At 47.0% G+C, this 18,352-nt stretch overlaps 1 long non-coding RNA gene across 3 annotated transcripts in view; it reads left to right on the forward strand.

Moving 5' to 3' along the window:
* Positions 1 to 18,352, forward strand: part of LOC103349986 (uncharacterized) — a 119,605-nt gene that overhangs the window by 82,001 nt on the left and 19,252 nt on the right. For all 3 annotated transcript variants that reach the window (XR_011390268.1, XR_007923742.2, XR_007923744.2), the window contains one exon: positions 6,021 to 6,199. This is a non-coding gene — a long non-coding RNA (uncharacterized lncRNA). The remainder of the gene's footprint in view (positions 1 to 6,020; positions 6,200 to 18,352) is intronic.

Genomic DNA, 18,352 nt, shown 5'->3' on the forward strand with positions numbered 1-18,352 from the left:
AGCCAGGAGCCAGGAGCTTCTTCCAGGTCTCCCACATGGGTGCAGGGGTCCATGGACTTGGGCCATCTTCTGCTGCTTTCCCAGGCTGAAGCAGAGAGCTGGATTAGAAGTGGAGTAGCCGGGTCTAGAACCAGTGCCTGTATAGGATACCGGCACTATAGGCGGAGGATTAACCTACTGCACCATAGTGCCAGCCCCAGAAAAAAATTTTTTTTATATCTGTTTAAAAACCAGGTTGGTTGTGAATTGGATTTAGTGAGGAACATGATGCCTCCCCCTTGGCCCTGGAGGTGTTCTGGCCAGTTCTTGCTTCAGGGAAGGACTTGCACTGAACTTTGGGCGCCTTGGATATCAGCTCCTTGATGTCGACTTTAGCTGCAGCAGCCATGACCTTCCCCGTGACAGAGCACATCTCAGCACTGCCGCTTGTCCCACAGCCTGCAAACTACTACCTTCTCCGTCTAACACGTCCCTGAAGGTGCATATCCTTATACATAGTTGGCCTCCCAAACTCTGTCTTAGAGCCTGCCGGTGAAGAACTCAACCTGTGACAGGAGTGGAGCAGGTTCTTGGCGAGACCAGGGTTTGAGAAACGTTCTCTAGTTGTAGAGGCATAATTGGATACAAAAACTAGCTTTAGAAGGAATCTGACGTCAGTGATGTGGGCACACTCATTTTTAAAATCTACGCAGAATTTCTTCAGTGTAGGTAAAAAGCAAATGCTGAATTGTTCTTTGAAATAACTGATACTTTGACAAATTCAATCCTTTTAGAGCAAAGAAAACAAAATAACCTTAGACAGTCTCCTGTAGGGTAATCATGTGGGAAGTGCTATGCTAGGAATACTAATGTTTTTTAACACAGGAAGCGAAAAATGGCCATGGTAGGGAACCAGTATTCATTTTTCAGATTTCTAGCATAGTCAAGAATACTGAAAATAGTTAATCACTACCCCTACCCCCAGACACATCACAAAGTTCATGAATGAAAACCGGTTACTTTGAACCCTAAAGTTAACCTTCAAATTTGTAAAGAAGAAGCCAAGAATCTACAGCAGGATTAATAGGAATCGAAAACATGGCACCTTAGGGTTTGAATGTGTTCCCTAGAGTTCATGTGTTGGGACAAAATAATAGGGGATTAGGTCTTAAGGGCTTTGCTCATGAATGGATTAATGTCATTATTTCAGGAATGGGTTAGTTATTGAAAGACTGGATTTTTTAAAAAATTTATTTATTAGAAAGGCAGAGAGAGAGAGAGAGAGAGAGAGAGAGAGAGGGATCTTCCATCTACTGGTTCACTCTTAAATGGCTGCCATGACTGGGGCTGGGGTAGGCTGAAGCCAGGAGCTTCATCCGGGTCTCCCACATGAGTGCAAGGGTCCTAGCACATGGGCCATCTTCTTCTGCCTTCCCAAGCCCATTCGAAGGGAGCTGGATCAAAAGTGGAGCAAGGGGCCAGCGCTGTGGCATAGCAGCCAAAGCTGCCGCCTGCAGTCCCGGCATCCCATATGGGTGCCGGTTCGAGTCCCAGCTGCTCTACTTCCAATGCAGCTCTCTGCTATGGCCTGGGAAAGCAGTAGAAGATGGCCCAAGTTATTTGGACCCATATACCTGCATGGGAGACTCAGAAGAAGCTCCTGGTTCCTAGCTTCTGGCTCCAGATGAGCCAACTCTGGCGGTTACAGCCATTTGGGGAGTGAACCAACAGATGGAAGACCTCTCTCTCTCTCTCTCTCTGCCTCTCTGTAACTCAGCCTTTCAAATAAACAAATCTTAAAAAAAAAAAAAAAAGAAATGAAGCAACTGGGACTCAAACTGCACCCATATGGCATGCTGGTGTTGCAAGCAGCAGCTATCCCTGCCACACCACAGCACTGGCCCCAGACTGGGCTTCTTATAAATACATGTGAGTTCAGCTTCCTCTTGTTCTCCTGCTTTCTCCCACCCTCTCGCTCTTCTGTTTTCCACCACGGGATGACACAGTAAGAAGGCCTGTGCCGGATGCTGGCACTCTGATATTGAACATCTCAAACTCTAGAGCAGGGATGGGGAACATCCTGCCATGGACCATATAAAGCCGCACAAAATGATTTGGTGTGGCCCTGCCAAGGCAACCATGGATGGGACTTGAAGTTCAATAAATCTACTGCAGGCTAATTTTTAAGTTGATAATTTTGTTTGGCCTGCAGATGATGTTACAAATACCCAAATGGCCCTTGGCAGAAAAATATTTTCCATCTCTGCTCTAGAACTATGAGAAATAAATTTGTTTTAGTTGTAAATTATCAAATCCATGGTAATTGTTAGCATTACAAAATTAACTAAGATATCCATTACTTTTTATTTTCTATTTAATTTTTTTAAAGTTATCTTTGGATTTTTTTTTGACAGAGTTAGAGAGACAAAGAGAAAGGTCTTCCTTCTGTTGGTTCACCCCCTTCACCCCCTAAATGGCTGCCACGGCTGGAGCTACGCCGATCTGAAGCCAGGAGCCAGGTGCTTCTTTCTGGTCTCCCATGTGGGTGCAAGGGTCCAAGCACTTGGGCCATCCTCCACTGCCTTCCTGGGCCACAGCAGAAAGCTGGACTGGAAGAGGAGCAACTGGGACTAGAACCCAGCGCCGATATGGGATGCTGGTGCCGCAGGCGGAGGATTAACCAAGTGAGCCATGGCGCCGGCCCCGTCCATTACTTTTTAAATGTATGAACTTGTTTGTGTTTGAATAGTATGACACCCAATTGCATGAGCACCTGGAATCTTTCCATGTGCCCTTATTTTAAAGGTCATTGCAGATGCAATTGAAATGTAAGTTAAGAAGAGGATATCATCCTATAGTATCATCCAATACTATCATCCTTTTAAGAAGAGAAACACAGATGTACACAGAGAGGAGAATGCGTTGGAGACTAAAGCTATGCTGTCTAGAAACACCGAGAGGCAAGGGAGGATTTTCTCCCCAGAACTTCTGAGAGGAGTATGGCCTGATTACACCTTGATTTTGGACTTTTGGAACCGTAGGAGACAAAGAGTTCAACAAAATGCAAAAAGACCCTAGTTCAGCAGGAATATCGGCAAGGATTATAAACAGTAATCTAATGAAAAGAGGTCAGTTTCACTCATGTACCATACATTTTAAAGTAATCGCAGATATTTAAAACTATAGTAGTAAATCATTCTTAACAAGTTGCTTGACAAAACTATTTTCAGCAATATTGTTACGCACAAGCATTTGCTTGCTTGCTTTTTAAATTTAGCTCTCATATATAAGGGAGAACATGCAGTATTTGTCTTTCTGTGGCTGACATTTCAGTCAACATGAGAGCCTCCAGTTACAACTGGTTTGGTGCAAATTATATAAATTCCATTGTTCTGTATGGCTGAATAACATTCCACGTTTTCTTTATCCATTGCTCCAATGACGCACACCTTGGTCGATTCCATATTGTGACTGTTGTGAACAGTGCTGCTGGGAACATGGTGGTGCGGTGTCTCTGATACAACGTGCTCACGTCTTTTGAGTGTATATTCCCAGTAGTGGGCTTGCTGGATCATATGGCAAGTATTTCTAATTTTTTTTTCCACAGTGGCTGCACTAATTTACTTTCCCACCAGCAGTGTCTATGTGTTCACCTCTCTCCACATCCTTGCCAGTGTTTGTTATCTCTGTCTTTTGGATTTTAGCCATCTGACAGGGGTGAGGTGATGTCTCATTATGGTTTTTTTTTTTTTTTTTGGCAGGCAGAGTGGACAGTGAGAGAGACAGAGAGAAAGGTCTTCCTTTTGCCATTGGTACACCATCCAATGGCCGCCGCGGCAGGCGCACCGCGCTGATCCGATGGCAGGAGCCAGGTACTTATCCTAGTCTCCCATGGGGTGCAGGGCCCAAGCACTTGGGCCATCCTCTACTGCACTCCCGGGCCACAGCAGAGAGCTGGCCTGGAAGAGGGGCAACCGGGACAGAATCCGGCCCCCGACCGGGACTAGAACCCGGTGTGCCGGTGCCGCAAGGCGGAGGATTAGCCTATTGAGCCACGGCGCTGGCCTCATTATGGTTTTGATTTGTTTTTCCCTGATGGATAGTGATGTTAAAACATTTTTTTCATGTATTTTTTGGCCATTTGTATTTCTTCTTTTGAGAACTGTCTATTAAGGTCCTTTGCCTATTTCTTAACTGGATTGGTTGTATGTTTATTGTTTAGTTTTCTGAGTTGCTGATATATTCTGGACATTAATTCTTTGTCAGATAAGTAGCTTGCAAGTGTTTTGTTTTTCCTACATTCTGTCAGTCACCTCTCTACTCTGTTGATTGTTTCCTTTGCCGTGCAGAAAATTCTGAGTTTGATGGAGTCCCATTTAGTTCAGTGTTGCTTTTGGGGGTCTTGTCCAATGTCATCACCTACACCTACAGTGTCTTGGAGTGCTCCCCATATTTTCTTCCTGCAACTTCATAGTCTCAGGTTTTAAATTTAGGTCTTTGATCAATGTTTAATTGATTGTATGATGAGAGGTAGGGATCTCATTTCATTTTTCTACATACATATATCCATTTTTGCCAGCACCATTTGTGCTCTAATATATAGTCCAGGCACTTCTGTCAAAAATCAGTTGGCTTTATGGACATGGATTAATTTTCTGGATTCTGTATTCTGCTTTATTGATCTGTGTGTTGGTTTCTAGGCTAGTAACATGCTGGTTTTTTTTTTTTAAGATTTATTTTATTTATTTGAAAGTCAGAGTTACACAGAGAGAAGAGAGGCAGAGACAGAGAGAAAGAGAGAGAGGTCTTCCATCCACTGGTTTACTCCCCAGATGGTCACAATGGCCAGAGCCGCGCCAATCCAAAGCTAGGAGCCAGAAGCTTCTTCCAGGTCTCCCACGCGGGTGCAGGGGCCCAACCACTTGGGGCATCTTCCACTGCCTTCCCAGGCCATCACAGAGAGCTGGATTGGAAGATGGGGCAGCCGGGACTCAAACCGGCGCCCATATGGGATGCCGGTGCTTCAGGCCAGGGCATTAACCCACTACGCCACAGTGCCAGCCCCCATAACATGCTGTGTTAATTACTGTGGCTTTGTGTTATGTTTGGAAGTCAGATATCATTATGCTTCCAGCTTTTTGTTTTTTGTTTTTTGTTTTTTTTTTTCCTTCAGGATGCCTTTGGCTATTCAGGATCTTTTGTGAGAATACCATTGGTATTCCGACAGGGAGTGCAGGGAATCTGTAGACTGCATTAGTTTCTAGGATCATCTTGTTTACTTACTTAATTTTAAAATTTACATATTTATTTGAAAGAGCTACAGAGTGAGAAGGGGAGAGAGAGAGAGAGAGAGAGGGAAAGAGAGAGAGAGAGAGAGAGTTCCATCCACTGATTCACTCTCCATATGGCCGCAATGGCCAAGACTAAGCCAGGAGCTGAAGCCAGGAGCCACAAAATTCATTCATTATCCCACATGGATGCAGGGACCCAAATACTTGGGCCATCTTCCAGTCTCCCACTGCTTTTCCCAGGCCATTAGAAGGGAGATGGATCAGAAGTGGAGCAGCTGGGACACAAACTAGGGCTTAGATGGAATGCCAGCATTGCAGACAGCAGCTTTACCTGTACAATGCTGGCCTGGTATAGACATTTTAATTATATTAATTCTTCCAGTCCATGAGCAAGGAGTATATTTCCATTGTTTTGTGTCCTTAATGATTTCTTTAATGACTGTTTTATAATTTTTATTGTAGAGATTTTTCACATTTTTGGTTACATTTATTCCTAAATATTTGCTGGTTGTTTTTTTTTTTTTTTTTTTTTTTGGTGTCTACTGTGAATGAGATTTCATTCTGATTTCTATTTTGGTGAGGTCATCATTAGCATATAAAAAGGTATTGTTTATTATTTATTTTGTATTTATTTATTATTATTTGCAACTCGGTTTACCAATTCTAAAGGCTTTTTGGGGGGATGTTTAGGTGTTTCCACACACAACGACATGCCACCTGCAACATGGGTGTTTGACTTCTCCTTTCCAGGTTAATGCCCTTCACTTCTTTCTCCTCCCTGATCGCCTTTGCAACACTGTATCCAGTAAGAGTGGTGAGCGTGGACATCCTTGCCTCCTTCCAGGTCTGTGGGGAAATGCCTTCAGCTTTTTCCTGTTCAACCTGATACTGGCTGGTGGTTTGCCATCTACAGCCTTTGTAATTTTGAGGTATGCTCCTTCTTAAAGCTGATGTTGAATCTTATCGAATACTTTCTCCACATCTATGGAGATGGCCACGGGACTTTGGTCCTTGGTTCTGTTGATGTGGTTTCTGACCTTTATTTATTTATTAATTTGCAAAGGAAGGCAACGCTTAAGTTTTGTTCTGGAGCTCAATCCTGCTCATTTCAGCAATTACTGCAGCATAATAGAAAGATAAATTTCCATCCATCCTCACCAAGGTACGTAGGAAAGGGAGTTTAAGAATGAAGCAGCAGGCCGGCGCCATGGCTCGATAGGCTAATCCTCCGCCTTGCGGCGCCGGCACCCCGGGTTCTAGTCCCGGTCGGGGCGCCGGATTCTGTCCCGGTTGCCCCTCTTCCAGGCCAGCTCTCTGCTGTGGCCAGGGAGTGCAGTGGAGGATGGCCCAAGTGCTTGGGCCCTGCACCCCATGGGAGACCAAGAATGAAGCAGCAGTGCGCCTTGCTCCGCTCGCGAGGCGTCCCGAGCCTGCCGTCCTGACCGGGTGCCGCAAAGACAGGGTTTGGCTGGGCAAGCTCGGCACTGCCCACCGTGCCTTCCTGATGAGCGAGCCCCAGGGTCACTGTGGCTTCCAGAAGCAGAGGCAGCTGAGGTTTGGCTGGGAAAGTGGGGGCTGCGTGGTTCCCCTTTCAGTCCACACGCCGTAAGAGCACTTGCCACCTGCTGAGGCTGCAGGGGGCCTCTGCTCCGGGCTGAGGTCCTCATTGCCCAGGTGTTGGGCGGAGAAGAGCTCAGGTGTGTTGACCTCTAGAGGAGGAACGCACCAGCAGGATTGTCCTTGATAAAGGAAAGCAGCAAAGCTGTGCACTCACCCTAGGTGAAGAGACTGAGGCCGAGGGACATTAAGGACTGGAGGCAACAGGAGCGCCAGACTTGAAATCGAATTCTAGATTCTCGATTTTGTATCCAAGCACTAGCAGCAAGGAAGAATGCAACAAATTGCATTAGAGTGGTGGCAGGGTCCGGACATATTAAAGACTACAATTGGTGGCAGCCCTGGGCGGTGCCCTTCCCCACATTATCTCATTTAATCCTCTCCGCAATTCAGGAGGGTGAGCACCATTTTCATTACTTCAGTGCGGCACTGACTTTTACTGCAATGGCTGTGAGTCGCAGGGAGAAGCCTCGGGAGTGGCCAGCGTCCTCTGACTCAGAAGACTTGCGTTTATATAATGAGTGGAAATGACGTTTTAGCTGGCGGGAAATTCACTTAGGGAGAAGGGTCACACTCTGTCCGTGCTAAGCAAATAAATGTGCCTGCCATTGTCTCCAGACAAGACATAGCAATATTTAATGTCTGTGAAAAGCAAACATTAAATTACTAAGATCTCAAGGAGGTCCAATAACAATATAGGGCATCGTAAATAAAGTCCCAGGGGCGTGCTGTCTCAGAGGCACACCCCCCACAACAGTGCTGTAGGCATGGACTGCAAAACTGTTTTGTGCCCGAATAAGCTCATCTATTAAATCTACTTTCCACGGACTTCTAAAAGTAGCCTGCATGTGAAATCTAATTTGTTGATCTCTTTCTGTTGGGTTTCCAATCCAAAAGTTGTTGGAAAAATGTAAAATATAAATACTTTCATTAAACAAAATTAAGGATAATAACTTACTATCAAAACCACTCTGCGGCCTACATCAGTAGCCGAACATGTTACGTGTGTGTCCAAGGAAGGCTATTCTGAACTTTGTAACTTTAGGGGTAAACAAGTTGTAGCTATGTTTTAAAAATTGCTTTTGTCTCCTCTCTTGATGGAGACCTTAGCTAACCATGAGCAGAGAAGTCCCGCAGGCAGAGGTCTCCCTGTGCAGGCACCTCTCTTCTGACCTCTGCTTTGGAAATGTTCATTCGCAGGTTCTCTTTTTAGGGTTTCCCATAGGGCAGAGTGCTGGGTAGTGGTGAAGAACACAGCCTTAGGGCCAGATTAATTAATTGGAAACCTTTATGGGGTACCGGCCATGTGCTCAGTGCAGAGACAGTGGTTAGCAAGATAGACAGGGTCCTTTCCCCATGGGTGCTTCAGTCCAGAGAGGGAGACAGACAGGGATAACAAGTAAATATCAGAACTTCCAATAGGAGCCACAGCTAAGGAAAAAAATGAAGAGTGGTCAGGGAGGGTGACACGGAGATGTTTGGGGGCTGAATGATGAGGAGTGACTAAGCGACAATCTGGGGAAAACCGTGATAAGGAGAACACAGCAGGTGTCACGGCCCAGGGGTAGGGGTGACAGTGTGTCAGGGAACACGAGGAGCAGGGGGAGACAGAAGAGTGAGCCGGAGGGTGGCTTCGGTGAAGAGCTGAGGTTTATGCTAAGGGTGGAGAGAATCTGTTGGAAGCTTTAGGCAGGAGACAGACACAATCTGATCCACGTTTTAAAGGTGACCGTGTGAGCAGTGTGGGAGAGAAGAGGGCGGGGGGTGGGGGGAGATGTAGTAGGCAGGGCAGGCAGGCGGCTTCTCACCACCTGGAAACAGCAGGTCCCACAGCCCAGCAACAGCGAGCTGCTAAGACGCATAAGGGGAAAATACAGCCCCCAGCACCAGCTATGGCTTAGACATTAGGGTGAGCCAAGGCCAGGGATTGAGGTTTTCTGGGCTTCGGCCTGAGCACTTGGTTAGAAAGTTGGTGATGGAAGCACAAGGAGCAGGTGCACCTGCTAGAACAGGGCCCTTGTGTAGGAGGGCAGCCCTCCCTGCCTCAGGTGGGCACCGAGGACCTAGCCACCAAACAGGACACACGCTGACGCCGGGGGACCCCCAGACAAGCAGGTGGGTGGATGCTCATCTAATTGTTCCAGTTTTAGTCAACGAAGTAAAATCACTTGTGACAATTCCAGAGACCTGACTCCACAGTCCTGAATGGTGGGAAAGCAAGTTTGCCAGAAAGCAGAAGGAGGGCTGGGCATCCCAGGCAGAGCAGCCAGCACTGTGGTCAGGGTCCAAGTGAGACCACAGAGCACGCGGTGGGGGAGTGTTCTAGGAAATTCTGGAGGAGTCAGCACGGAGTTGGGCTGTGCTGGACTAAGGGTCTCCATGGTGGGTGCACAGGAGAGTGGGACCAAGAGGAGCAGGCAGTGAGGACATCGGGCAGATGGGGACCATGAGAACGCAGTAGGTCAGTGCACTGCGGGATCCTGCGGGCTGAGCATTGTCAGGGTTCGGCACTGAATAAGTGAGGGAAAAATGTAGAGAATTATCCTCCAAGTGAGGTGCTGAAAGCTTTGATTTTTAAAGAAGAGGCAGGTGCGGGTGACGACAAGGTCAGGAAACACTTCCACCTCAGGGCCTGCATGACATGCAACTTGGGGGCTTTCAGAGGGAAATGATGAGAGGAGGTGTTAACTTAGAGAGGTGCCGTTCCTCTGAGCGTGTGGAGACCATATTGGTCTCGGAGTGTGGAGAGGGTGTTGGTGTGATTGTGTAGAGATGTGGGTCTGAGTGTGCAGACACTGAGGCTCTGGCTGTATGTGGATGACGTCAGTCTAGGTGTGCAGAGACGCTGTTGGTCTGGCTGTGGAGAGAATGTTGTTGCTCATCTGAGTGTGTGTGGCTGCTGTTGGTTGGCTGTTTTAAGCTCTCCCTGGAGGTCAGATTAGGGCTTGGTGGAGCCCAAGGCACCTTCAGATCCCGGATGACCTGAGGAGGGAGAGGGGAGGGAGAGGGGAGGGAGTCGCCCCATCTCCCTGAGGAAGCAAGTGGGAAATCAGGTCTCACTGGAGGTGCTCTGCAGAATGTGTCAGCAGCACGCGGGGAGAATGCTGTGCCTCAGCTGGGAAAGAATGGGATCAAGAGGAGCTCACGCCGCTCTCCGAGGCCTCTGCCCCGCCCCACTTGGAGGCCAGGCTGGGGGAGGACGGTTCCAGATCCAGGGAGAACCCCGCTCGACAACTGACCTCCGCAATCCCAGGCAAGACGTTTCTGTGTCTCCTTTCCTTACCTGGGAAAAGGAAGTGAAAACACTATTGCTTCAAAAACTTGTTACAGTCAACTGAAGCATTAGGTTCAACACCTGACACATTTTTAGGCACATAGAAATCACACAAAAGGGTAATTATTGTTTTTTAACAATCTAATCCTCGCCAGCGCCGTGGCTCACTAGGCTAATCCTCCGCCTTGTGGTGCCGGCACCCCGGGTTCTAGTCCCGGTCGGGGGCCGGATTTTGTCCCGGTTGCCCCTCTTCCAGGCCAGCTCTCTGCTGTGGCCAGGGAGTGCAGTGGAGGATGGCCCGGGTGCTTGGGCCCTGAACCCCATGGGGACCAGGATAAGTACCTGGCTCCTGCTATCGGATCAGCGCGGTGCTCTGGCCGCAGCAGCCATTGGAGGGTGAACCAATGGCAAAAGGAAGACCTTTCTCTCTGTCTCTCTCTCTCACTGTCCACTCTGCCTGTCAAAAAAAATAAAAATAATAAAATAAAATTTAAAAACAATCTAATCCTCACAATGCAGATAAATCATGTCTCTACTTCATGCTGTCTCATTACTTTTCAAAAAGCAATGCTGATGTTCCAAGGAAATTGCCAAGTGAAGGAGGACCCTGTTGAGAAGAGCATCTGCTAGTGTCAAGGGCATTGACTGAACGCTGGCTCGCGTCCGAGAACGGCTTAGTGTCCTCCAAGTAACAGTGTGGGTGCTCAAGCCACTCTCCAGCACGTGGGTGACGTGGGTGCGTGTGAGTGTGAGTGCGGAAGCTGCAGAGATCCTGGGGACCTGGGAGTCCTGGTCACCAGCAGGTGTCATCCACTCCAGCACTCCCACATCAGCTCCTTCTCTGTTCTCAGAGTCAACTCCATTTCGTTTAAATAGAAAGCTTCCACCAGCTAAGGACATGAACTATTTTATATAGCCCAGGCCTGCGGAACATGGCTGATCACGACTCTTTTTTGTCACGTTTCTATCTCCTTTCTGAGTCATCGTATCCATCTTTGAGGGGATGCAATGCTCTGATTTTGCTGCATTAGTGCAGTCTGAGATCCAACATAAGCAAGGAAGTTACAACCATACACCGCGAGGGAGTAAAACGGATCATCACATTTTCCAAGGAACTGAAGTGTACTTTACTTGGAGTGGGAGTGATCCAGTCCACACTCTTCAATATGCTGATGAAGAAAGAGGATTATGGGAAGGGACTGACTTGCTCCAGACTCAGTCGCATAGCTGAGACACTGTGCTTCTCATTCTAGTGCGCTCTGGAATGGGTGTTTCTCAACACCTAGCACATTTATTGAAAATTTTAGAAAGTCCAGATGAGCAAAAAAAAAAAAAAAAAAAAAAAAAAAAGCTGTGAGAATTCTACCACCAAGAGGAGGTCACTGTGGACATTCAGTGAATATCTTCCAGTCACTCCTTCCAATCTGAGTATTGCAAGGGGGGGCCCTGTGCAGGACCTGGGCAAGGCAGCTGTAGCTTTCTGGGTTCCATGGTCAATACTGCAAGTAGACTGGGGTAGAGGTGTCTGTGGAGTGACCGGTCCATTGTATCAGACGTTGTCTTTCCATGTGAATAAGCATAGGTCTAGGACATCATTTTAAGGGTTGTGTAACTTATTACCTGAACTGTATTTTCTTAATTTCTCCATTAGGATATGTGCCTAGATATATTTCTTGGTCAGAGAGTCTGTAACTTTATTCAAGGCTTCAGCTATGTCCTGACAAACTGTCCTGTGGAAAAATTGCCCCAGTCCCTAACCAATGTTGGATATTACTTTATTCCCAAGTGCTTTTCACCTGCATAAAAAAAGAGAGGACCAATTTAGAAAACAGTGACATTATTTCTAACATTTTCTACAGCCTTGTTTTGAACAACAAGGCAGAAACAGCGTGATCCGGTAAAAACAAATTAAAGGGAATGAATTCAGACTTTTGAAAATGTTAGGTTTTAAGCTGGTGTTCCGTCATCACCACAAGTACAGGAGAAAATGGATCATGTTCATTCAAGAACTTCCTTATAGCTCTCATTAGTCAGATGAGACCTCAAACAGCAAGCGAAGATCAACACTTTTAAGTCTTCCAAGCGTTTATTTTTGATTCAGGATCATCAATTTTACCCACTTTAGCTGGCCCTGTTTCGAAACACTGAATATTAACACTCTTCCTTTACCTTACAATAAGCGTTAATGGCACCGTTTTCCCCCAATTGCTCTTCTGAAGGCTTTTTTATCATTTTGTTTTTAAAATCACTGAATTGATCTAGGAGAAGATGCACATACATTTGTCACGCATCTGAAGTGGTTCTGGAATCATTTCAGTCTTCAGAAATCAGTTGACGTCTGTGATTTAAGGTGTGATTACTGTATGCTTGGGGAGAAACCAAGATAACTCCTAGGAACAATAAATTTCAGATAACTGAATATGTGCTTTCAAAACCTATGCATATGACCACCTTTGTTGTAATATATATTAATTTTATGTTTTTATTTATATATTCAGGAGGTAGGGACACACACACACACACACACTGGGAGCTCCCATCCCCTGGCTCACTCCCCCAGAACTCTGCAATGGCCCCAGGCCAGCAGCCAAGGTCAGGAACTGGGAACTCCATCCAGGTCTCCCAGGTGGGTAGCAGGAACCCAACTGCTTGAGCTACCGCCTGCCGCCTCTCAGGGTGCACGTTAGCAGGAAGCTGGGGTTGTGAGCCGAGCTGAGCCTCAACCCCAGGTACTGCAATATGAGTTGCAGGTATCTCAGCCAGCGTCTCAACTACCAGGCTTAAAGCCCACCTCTATATTTATATAATTCCCCTCTCATACATAACTGAGTACACCCCAAATCATGTGGTTATTCCTTGAGAAGTCCCAATTCCTGAGCATTCCAGAAACTCGGAAAGATCTTGCCTCGGAATTCGCACATACAACATGCTCTGAGCCCAGAGTCTACCAGTAATCGGTGTCCCCTGCCATCCCTCCTTGCCTGGCAGGCCATGGCCAGCTTGCTATGGGGCTCGAGGAAGATGCCAAGCCATGTGGAACACGGTTGGTTCCTCCAGGAATTCACAGGCCAGGAGCCCACAGCGTAAACCACAGCAGGGTGAAAACTGGTCCTTGGGAATGAAGGCCTTCATCAGGCTTGGCAGCTGTGGCCCCAGTCTGGCCCAGGGCCTGAGTTGCAGGGGGAACTTTTGGAACACAGTTGAGCTTGCTTCCTTATATTTGCCCCCGGGGAGGTGTACCTGAGACTGTGAGGCTAGAAAGCTTAAAATGTTTGCTGCATCAGCCCCCCACCCCACCCCCGCCCCAGCCAGGGTCTTGATTTCTATGCTTTCACAGTTACTCTTGGTGATGGTAACCAGCGGCCCAAGACTAGTAAGTGGAAAGTTTCAGATATAAATCATTCATGTTTTAGAAATGCAGAATTCATAAGTTTTAGATGGCACTCTGTCCTGAACGGTATGTCATAATTGTCTATGTTATAATTAGTTATTGTGGTCAGTCTCTTACTGTGTCTGATTTATAGGTTGAAGTTTATCATAGGGTATAGGAAAACTCAGCATGCAAACAGCTAACTGCTGTTTCTGGCACCCACTGGGGGTGCTGGGACAGAACTCCCCATGGATAAGGGTGACCAGCACAGATGCAGGAAGAGTTTATTGACCCCTAGCATGGACTCTTGGACCAACACTCCTGATAAAACAAGTAGAAAGGCAAGGGACATGGGGATCTTTTCTTGAAGGCACAGAATGCTAATTTCCAGAGAAGAATCCCAAGGCCTGGCTCCCTTGAGAGAAGTGACCTAGCACCTGGGGGATATTTGAGGGTCTGGGTGAAGTGCCTGGTAGCCTCCTGGGACTAGAGAGAAAACGCTGGTGTCTGGGGCCTGGCAGAGAGGCCCCCTACTCTGGGTTGGAACTCCAGTCTTGTTGTCAGGATGGGAAGCTCTGGTAGGCTGACCACTGTGGTAGACCGCCATCCACGCATGGACGAGCTGGATCTCTTAACACTGCGTGGCACCTGGAAGGACAGACAAGACTAGGTACTGAGAGATGGTAACATCCTGCGGAGTTCTGAATTATTCCCACAAGAATTTCCAAATATAGTCTCTTCAACGCAAGATCAAAAAGCCTTTATGTTCTGGCTGTGATGGGTCAGTGGATATTAGACTTCTGCTTCTGCCATAAAGAAATATGATGGGGGGTACATCCAAAATTTGTGCAAAATGAAATTAAAATAAGTTTATTTTGATACAAAGTGCTTGACATTACCTTTTTTCCACAATACCCATTTTTTCCATGAACTTTTTTGAAGACCTCTTTGTATGCACAGATTTCAAATATTTTTTGCACTGAATTAATCAATAATCTTTTCATTGTATTATTTCACAAAATTTTTAAAGTACCTTCAGATGCAAAGCTATCCTGTGCAAGCATTTGACAGCAATGCAGGGCTGTGATCCTTGAGAGAACAGAGGTACACATGCGAGTCTCACAGCCATCCTGGCTTTAACCTGAGACGGCTTCCAGACTTCAGCATTGGGAGACGAAGCCCAAACACAGACCTGAGCTCTCTCTGCGCAGAGGAAGCAGAGAGCAGAATCCAGGGACCCTGAAATGACTGTGACTTAAGCAGAGGGAACGACAGGCCAGTGGCTCCCAAGGTCTGTGTAAAGGCTTCCCTGTGCCTTTGGCTTACTCCAAGCAGCAGGTGCACAAGAAAGATTCTGGGAGCTTTTGAGACAAGAGCTGACGGAAGGCTGACACTGAGCAGAGATCTTCAGAGGTCATAGGATGCTGGGCGAAGGTGGGGCTGGGCCCAGTGAGGTCCCAGAGACTTCTGCGAACACCCAGGCACTCAGTGGAGACCCTAGAAGGGCAGCAGGCCTTGGGAGTAAGCACTGTGACCCTGGGAAGGGTGGAGCTGAAACTGTTCTACGCTGGGAGGAGGTGATGGTCAGCAATGTCGAAAGCCAAACCTCGAGGGGAGGCTTGGAAAAGGAGTTCAGGCAGAATTGGAGCTTGGACGAAGAGTAAACTGCGGATGATTAAGACTGGACGGGAAATGGAGCTTCATAAAGTGCTTTAAAGAATAATGAAGCAGAGATTGAGCTCCGCACGTGCCTTACCTGGACCTAACGTGTCAGGCCGAGAATAGAGTCACACTTTCCCCCAAGAACACCTCCAGGGGGAGCACCCTCAGAGACCCAAGCACTTGGGCCATCCTCCGCTGCTTCCCCAGGCTCATTAGCAGGGAGCTGGATCGGAAGTGGAGCAGCCGGGACTGGGACTGGCACCCATATGGGATAGAAGGCTTAACCTTCTGTGCCACAGCGCCAGCCCCCAACATGATTATTTTCATCACCTGTTATTTTTCTACCTTATGATTTCTTCTAATCATAGTAGAAGAATTAGACCATTTTTCCCCCTTTGGTAACTATATATTCTATGTGTGAGCATAAATAATATGTTTTCACTATTTGAAATAGTGCTTTTTCAAAGAAAGATTTATTTCGTTTGTTTGAAAGGCAGAATTACAGAGCTAGAGAAGGAAAGACCGAGAGGCGGGAGCTGGGGTGGGGGAGGTGTTTCCATCTCCTGGTTCACTCTCCAAATCACTGCGATGTCCAAGGCTGTGCCAGCCTAAAGCCAGGAGCCGGGAGTGTCACCTGGATCTCCCTCGTGGGTGCAGGGGCCCCAGGACTTGATCCATCCTCTGCTGCTTTCCCAGGCCACAGCAGGGAGCTGGATCAGAAGCGGAGCAGCCGGGACTCGAATTGGCACCCACATGGGATGCTGGCACTGCAGGTGGTGGCTTTACCCACTACATCACAACACTGGCCCCATCTGAAATATTTCTATGGCTGTGTGCTTTTGATCTTCCTCTTAAAACTAACATAAAGTTATGTTTTTTTCAATCTAGCCTGATCACTCACATTTTTAACTAAAATATTTGTATACCTGTTAAAATGACTGATATGTTAGTTTTTTTTCCATCTTACTTCATGCATTCATTTATTTTATCTCTCTGTTAAGTTTCAAAGGTATTTTCGACTTTCACACCTTATTTTGAACTAGTTGATGGTCTTTTATTAATCCATACTTTAAGAGTTGGAATTTATAATTTTTTTGATTTTAGTGGTTATTGTGGACATTTTAATATGCATACTTAAGAACTATAATCCAAATGTAACCAATATCTTTACCCTCTTCTTATTGTAAACATTTCACTGTCACCCAATTTAAATATTACATGCACACATCTGTATATGTAAGCTTCAAATGGAGGCATTTATTTTACTTTTGTTCACCCTTTGTTCCAAGCTTCTATGTGGCCTCCTGGTGCCACGGAGGCCAAGCAGCCAGCAACTGTTTCCCGCTCCTTGCAGCTGCAGTTTCCCCAGCACACTCTTTTTTATTTTTGACAGGCAGAGTGGACAGTGAGAGAGAGACAGAGAGAAAGGTCTTCTTTCGGTTGGTTCACCCTCCAATGGCCACCGCGGCCGGCGCACCGCGCTGATCCGAAGCCAGGAGCCAGGTGCTTCTCCTGGTCTCCCATGGGGTGCAGGGCCCAAGGACTTGGGCCATCCTCCACTGCACTCCCGGGCCACAGCAGAAAGCTGGCCTGGAAGAGGGGCAACCGGGACAGAATCCGGCGCCCCAACCGGGCCTAGAACCTGGTGTGCCGGCACCGCAAGGTGGAGGATTAGCCTAGTGAGCCGCGGCGCCGACCCCCAGCGCACTCTTAGTGCCCTTGACTAATGCAGTGTGCTGTGAGCCATTACTAGGGTGGGAGGGAGGCAGAGGACCTTTCTCACTGCAGTTTTCTGCTGGCGCCTGGCAGCAAGAGGTTGTTCCATCTGGGCTCAGCTTGTCGGCATCTGAGTGTCTTAGAATGTCACATGATGCACTCGTTAGCGGGTTAGTTTCACTAGCCATCTCTTCACTCTTGCTCCCCCAGCCTTCCAGTAATCTCCTAGGCATTTAATTCTACATTAATTCCCCTCTCACAATACCCGAGGAGGTTTCTATTTTCTGTATCAAAGTTTTGATGGCGGGGATATGTATGCACCCTAGCAGCTGGGATGCCGGCTGTGATGCCTTCCTCTCCCATCGGAGCACCTGGGCTTGGCTTCCGGCTCTGGCTCCTGACCCCAGCTTCCTGCTAGTGCAGGCCCTGGGAGGCAGCGGTGCTATCTTAGGTAGTTGGGTCCGATGTGGCAGGCCAGGATTAAGTTCCTGGTTCCTGTCTTTGACCTTTGCCGGCTCTGGCAGCTGTGCCCACTTGGGAACTGAGCTAGAGGATGGAATCTCAATCTCTCTCAAATAAACAGCGTTTTAAAAGTTCAGAAATTCTGATGGACCTAATACTAGATATAAGAAGGAGATGTGTTCAACAGATCCGTAGGATGGGATTTGTAGGCTTGATCTGCCCTGACGGGCTAGGAAGCCACCAGTGGTTCCTGATAATGCAGTTATGAATGGTCTCACCGGGAATAGGTTCTCACTGAAGGCCAGGCTTAGGTGGGTAAGGTGTTGTATAAACACGAGACAGGAATGAGAACTACCGGAGTCATGGATAAGGATAGCTGCTCTCACTGCAGTGAGAATTTAAATAAATTACTGACAAGTTGCCGATCTACAACGTAATCTGAATTCAGGCCTGCCAGGGTTCCTGTGTGGAAGTTGGATATTGTAGATTAAATGTGGGCTCCTGGGAAGCAGAATTGAAATGGCTGTGCCACTCAGCCTTCAGCCCTACTTTTGTGTACAATGAGGTGAATAATGACTTCAGCTAAGGTGGTGCCTTGCAGGGATGATTTTTCTCATGCCCCACCTCTCCTGTCCATCACAGCTTCCAGACTGGTGGGTGGAGTTCGATCCCAGTATGCATCGGGAGCAAGGACACAAAACATAATCCAGGGGAACAGGTTTATGTTTCAGAAGGAGGATCAAAATTTTCAAGCTTCTCATTATAGAAAATTAGTACAAAAATAAAGAGAATGATACGATAAATCCTTATGAATCCATTTCCCAACTGAAATAATTATCTCCTCTTAGCCAATCTTGTTTCATTTATGATCAACCCATTATTTTGCAAACCCCAAACATAATATAATTTTATTCCCAAAGAGTTCATCATGCATTGCTAAAAGATATCTATTTTTAAAGCAATTCCATTACATTAACTCAC

This window comes from Oryctolagus cuniculus, chromosome 7 (genome assembly GCF_964237555.1).
Source record: "Oryctolagus cuniculus chromosome 7, mOryCun1.1, whole genome shotgun sequence".
Lineage (NCBI taxonomy): Eukaryota > Metazoa > Chordata > Mammalia > Lagomorpha > Leporidae > Oryctolagus > Oryctolagus cuniculus.